Genomic DNA, 6,000 nt, shown 5'->3' on the forward strand with positions numbered 1-6,000 from the left:
AACTTAATTAATCTATACAAAATGGATTAAATCCTATACTTACCCACACTAAAACACACATTAACATAACTAACTTTAATCACCACTCAAACTTGTTCGAATACAAAACTAGGGTTTAAATCTTACTCCCTACTTAGGGTTTTCGAAATACTCCCAAAACCAAACGTTACCGCCAAATTAATGAATATATCAACGTAGTACGAACTGGGGCCTCACAATCTCCCCCCCTTAAAAGAATTTCGTCCTCGAAATTCCAACTTGCACTAATCAGATCAAATAATCCTCAAAAGCAGTCAAGTACACAACAGGCAATGCCTCAAAAGTTCAACCACTCGAGTAGTAGCCGGTCTACAACTACACAAGTACGAATAAGTTCAAAAGCCGGGTTCAAACAAATAAGCTCAAAAGATTATACTCAAATATACATATTTTTACAAAGTCACACTAAAAATATACAAGTTATCCGACATCCGGTCGGTGCAAAATCCATTATTTACGTGAGCACTACGGCTCCAAAAATGTAGTCAATCACTGGGTAACAAAAGAAGCCAGGCATACTGGTTATAACAAAATAAACATGGCAGATATAACAAATTAAACATATCAGATAGTCAAAACGAAATTCCATCAACGGTCCTACACGCCTCCCCTACGGAACCTACCTAATCCACCAGCACCGCCCCGGCGGCCCTAGGGTGCAAACCTAAAGAATAGGTCCAAATAGCTAACTTCAATATTAAGTAAGAACCAAATCGATTCACACTGGGACTGGCCATCTCCAAGTGCAATCAACTCAATCCCCACTTTGCCTTATGGAAAAATTACAAAAGTCAATATCAAAATCTTAGCATTCAATATTTACCTTAATAGCCAAGTATCCCACAGTCCGGCATCCTAAACTTCAAGCCTAGGATACACTACAGAAATCTGAAGCCTAAGCTCTGATACCAACTGTGACGACCCCACTTCTCCCAAGGGCGAACCCAAGGGTATCGGCGGGCCGCCTGCCTAGCTCGCGCCAGGACTCAAAACTTAAAGTTCAAAAGAGCACTAAATACAATATATACAATCCCAAAAGTTATATTCACATCTTCAAAAGTCTCGAGTCAAACCACTCTAATATACTACAATCACAACCAGCAGAAGATAGACCCTAAGGAGGGTCCTTATATAAACCACCGAAACAAAAACAAACATTCTAACTATTCAACTATTACAAGCCAAACTAACTAAACTAGTATACGAGCCAAAAGTCCCCGCGTCGGCCCCTGCTAAGGAAAACAAAAGGAATGGGGTAAGCTATATGCTTAGTAAGTAAACAGGGGCGAAAGCATAAATTCACGTAGCAACAATTACACATTTAGAGTAAAGCAAAAGCAGAAAAGAACAACATCATAATAAGGATACAGGTGGCTCCAAAGCCAACTCATGTGCCATGCGTGATCTCCTGCCGACACTCCGTCGACTGCAAATAATAGTCCGTAGAACTTCACTTGTACACCCACCGACACCTTATCACCCTCACTGGCCAGTCACCTCACAAACTTGCCCGGGCGAACGAAATCACAAACTTGAGCTTGAGTCACAAGCTCGGGTCACAAACTTGGTCACCTTCTCGGTGAACCGGATTCACAAAATTGGTTCATAACATGAACCTACAAACTTGGTGACCTCAGACTAAGTTGGACTGACTTCGACCAAGCCCTAACCGGCTCGAATAGTCCAACCAGGTCAAGAGTTCGCCCCAAACTCACAAACTTCACCAAAATTATTCAAAATCACAAACTTTGCAAACTTCCCAAACTTTATTCGAAAGTCGCCCCGAGCCACAAGCTCAAGGGTTTTGGTTCCAAAAGGTTCATATACATATGCCAAGTACAATTATACATTCAAATTAGGGTTTAGGTCGAGTGCGATAAAGTACACCCTCGCCTAGGTACCCTTTTCATACATATCGAAACACATAAGCAACTAACACGTAAGAGCGGCCTGAATACTTACTCAAAATACCAAAAGTAGTACAAAGGCGGAATTCACTTTGTGTGTTGGCTAGTAGTGGGCCCCACCGGCTCCGCCTAGCTCACCACTGTCTGAAATCGAAGATTATGTCACAATATATCACAAACGGCAACTAACGTACTTAAAACAAGCAAAACGGCAAAATTGGCACGCGCAAGTGCGGAAACGACAAAAATGGCACACGCGCGCGCGCGGAACGGCAAACGGGACGGCCAAATCTGCCATCTCAAACCGTTTTGGTCAAAAGTTAGGCTAGGAGTGTCGGATCAAGGTACATGAGGTACCGTTGCGAAGCTAAGAGGAAGGGCTACAACTTCCCTTTAGACATCTCAACCCAGATCTCAATAGATATAGGTCAAAAATGCACGAAATTGTGCCAGCTGTTTCATTGCGAGTTACCAAACAGTCCCTGTTTACAAGGCCGTAACTCATGGCTCAGAAATCGAAATCAAGAAATTCCAAAGGCGTTAGAAAGCTGGGACATAAGGCTAAAATGTCGCGCCCCATTTTTTCGCGATGGAAAAGAAAGTGTTTATAAAAAGATGTGATTTATTAATAATAAATGAAAAAAGACCTAAAATGGGACTTTTAAAAAATGCGACAATTTGGGTCCAAAATTTAGTCTAAAAGGGTTTTTCAGAAAAAAGAGGAGTCGCCACTTGGTATTGAATTTGGGTGTACCAAGTCACCCCAAAAATACTTTTTGATAAGAATAAAATAAAATAAAAACCCTTTTGACAACTCCAGGTCTTCGAAAAAACAAGAGAAAATGGGTTCGGGAGTCACGATTGAAGAAAGGGAAGGCAAAGGTTCGATTAAATCAAACCTAAGGCACCCTTTCAACCTAGTCTAAGCTAGTTGCGAGGTTTGGTCAAAAATTTCCTAATCTAACCCTTAATTTTATCTTATTTGGATGTTCCCTACATGGATGCAAATTTAAATTTATAAAATATCGAAAGGGTCAAAATATCCATTCAAGGGTTTAATTGAAACAATCGCATTAATTGCGAAAGCCAAAATATTTCCTTGAAAGGATCACGAGTATGCAAATGATGAAAAAAAAAGAAAAGTAAAGAAAGTAAATTAAATTATATACATAGATATAAGTGATCGAAGAAAATGGGAATGCAACATAAAGGGTATGGGAGGCAAAAACTCGTGACATAATTTTCTTATACAGGGATTAATGGGGTATTTAAACTAAAAGGTTATAATCACCCATTTCCCATGTTTGAAAAATAATTCTCCTAATATGCACAAGCAAATGAGCTAACTTATTATACAATGTCCTAAATGAAATGCAATTTTAAATGATATGATTAACACATATAGAGGATAAGGGATAATATAATAGGGAATATCATGCAAATGAGAAAAGATCTTAAAAATGAAAATATGCATGAAAATGTAGTGAATAGCACACAAAGATGAATCTAGCGCAAGACAACCTAAAGGGTCTAGCGTTGGACTAGCCCATTTCTAAAATTCCTTACTAGCGTTGGACTAGCAAGTAAATAGAGGGAGAAGCCACAACTAGCGTTGGACTAGTGTGGTGACGTCATGCATTAACAATTCATAGTGAAACAACTAAAGTATAAATTAAAACAAATAAACACATAAGAGCACGTAGCACATAACACGTAAACATAATATCTAGATGCGAAAATCCTAAGGAAAGCGGATAAAACACATAACACATAAGCCACATAAACACGCAACCTATCTATTACATCGGGGAGCGCCCAACTACAATTTAGAAGGGAAAAATATAATAAAACAAATCTAATTATCCTATCTATTACATTTTTGAGGTAATTAAATGCCTCTTGAATCATTATAAAAAATTAACTAAACGAATATAATATAAGAAAATTTAAATGAACATTTAAATGCAATAAATAAAACATATAAAAATAGATAAACACATAGGAGCACATAGGAGCACATGAGAGCACATAATTGACATTGAAACAATAAAAATAGGGGTACCTCCCGTTTGAAGTGGTGACTAAATGGAGTCAAATTGTCCTATTTATACTCACAATGAACAAAAGAATCATGGCACCACTTTAATTGAAAATAATAATAATGTTAAAACACTAAATTCACATTAACACGTCAAACGCAAAGAAATTTAAGAACATCTAAAAATTGCAAGTTAAATATATTCAAAAGTAACATAATTAGCTATTAAAGAAAAGAAGCAATCACAATAAAAAAGAGTCAAAATTCATTAGGGACTGAATTGCAAAAATTGAAAAACTTTTGGGGATAAAAATTATATTTTTCTAAAGTTCAGAGGTCAAAATTAAATAAAAGATAAAATTCAGGGACCAAAATGCAATTACTATAAGGACCAAAGTGAAAGAAATCAAAATGTTCTGGGCCGAAGTGAAACTACTCCAAAGATCAGGGGTTAAAGTGCAAATTCGTTATCAGATCTTCTTAAGAAAACAGGCCACTGGGCCATCATTTTTATTTCTTTGGGCCAAACATTACCTAAGCCCAGCCGAAAGTCCAAGCGAAAACACAATGCCAGCCCGTCTTCTATCACTCAGACCCAACCAAAATAAAGGCATGGGCTCTGACCTTCTAGCCCAACCGAAATTAAGAAACAAAACCAAAACCCATTTACAAAACCCAACCAAAACTAACTCTTGGCCCATCAGAAAAATAAACATCAGCCCAATTTCCTTTCCTTTTCTTTCTTCTCTTTTCTTTCTTTTCTTTCTTCCCCATTCGTTTCTTCTTCTCCTCTGGCCATCCGAAGCTCACTCCAGTTGGCGGCCATGGTGGCCGCCGGTAGCGCCACCGCGGCCACCACCTCCGGCGGCGGTCGCCGGCGACTTCTCCGGTCGCCAAAATTTCTCAAAATACACCTCCCCACTCCATTTTTCGCGCAGACTCCATTTTTGAAGTTAGTTTTTACAAAAGATGACCCAAAAGTGGTCAAAATGCCAAGAAATCAGTTCAGTTTTTATTTTTTAAAACTCTCAAATCTTCACCAAAAATCATAAAAATTATGCCAAAACCCTCCTGATAACTTCTACAATACAACTATAATCTTAGTTTGACAAGTAAACAACAACAAAAGGATGCATTAAATCAAAACAGTCCCTAAAATTCTTTTTGGCATTTTTTCAAACAATTAACATGCATTCACAAGAAATCATCTTTTTCCTTTAATTTCATACATGGCTTACCCCAAAACTTCAACAACACCACATAACAACAACATCAATAAAAGAAAGAGACAAATAGATAGCAAAACATGAATTTAATCTAATTAGTTAATAAAATGAAAAGCTGGAAAAAAAATAATAATAATACCTCAATGAGGAGTTTGGTCCCTTGGCCAAAGTTTGTGATGAAATTTGCCAAGCTCCAAATAGCCTAACCGATCGCTGCTTCCTTTTGTTGTTTTAAGTTGTGTGTGAGTGTGTTGGGAGAAACAAAAAAAAAGAAAAAGGAACCGAGAGGGAGAGAGCCCAGAGTCAGAGTGAGAGTTGGAGTCTTTTTTTCTTCTTCTGTCTGACCTGATGGTCCGTCCAGAGAGCAGAGAATCGAGAGGGACTTGTAGGAAAAAAAAAAAAAATGGGGCTTGTGTGTAGGATTTTTTTTCAAATGATAGCTTCTGCCAATGAAAAGAAAGGTGCCTGGCAATTGAGTGTGGAATGGGTTAATAGGGGTTTTGGTAGAGAAAATGATTATGATGATTTTTTTTATTTTTTTTACTTTTATTTTATTTTTGTTGTTTGTTTGTTTTTTTTTTTTTTTGGTTTGTTTTTCTTTTTTTTTTTTCCTTTTTTTTTTAAAGCAAACCTGCAAAAATGAGAAAAATGCACATTAAAATGCTAGAAAATAAATAATTCATTAAATAGAAAAATCTTGAGAAAATATTAAAAATTGACAAAAATTTGGTGTCTACAGCTTGCCCCTCTTTGTCTAGAGTTTCAAAGAAACTCAAGACAAAGACGTAGA

General features: G+C 37.2%; 1 long non-coding RNA gene across 2 annotated transcripts; it reads right to left on the reverse strand.

Annotated features, from left to right (window-relative positions):
* Nucleotides 1-1,045: 1,045 nt before the first annotated feature.
* Nucleotides 1,046-5,794, reverse strand: LOC140035321 (uncharacterized). Of its 2 annotated transcripts, none has more exons than XR_011839397.1 (3): nucleotides 4,009-5,794; nucleotides 2,002-2,090; nucleotides 1,046-1,268 (listed from the first exon to the last, which is right to left on the reverse strand). It is a non-coding gene; the product is annotated as an uncharacterized lncRNA (long non-coding RNA). The 2 variants fall into 2 exon arrangements; XR_011839396.1 differs by having other exon boundaries at nucleotides 1,046-1,271.
* Between the last annotated feature and the right edge of the window lie 206 nt (nucleotides 5,795-6,000).

Source organism: Coffea arabica, chromosome 2c, assembly GCF_036785885.1.
Source record: "Coffea arabica cultivar ET-39 chromosome 2c, Coffea Arabica ET-39 HiFi, whole genome shotgun sequence".
NCBI classification, from domain to species: domain Eukaryota; kingdom Viridiplantae; phylum Streptophyta; class Magnoliopsida; order Gentianales; family Rubiaceae; genus Coffea; species Coffea arabica.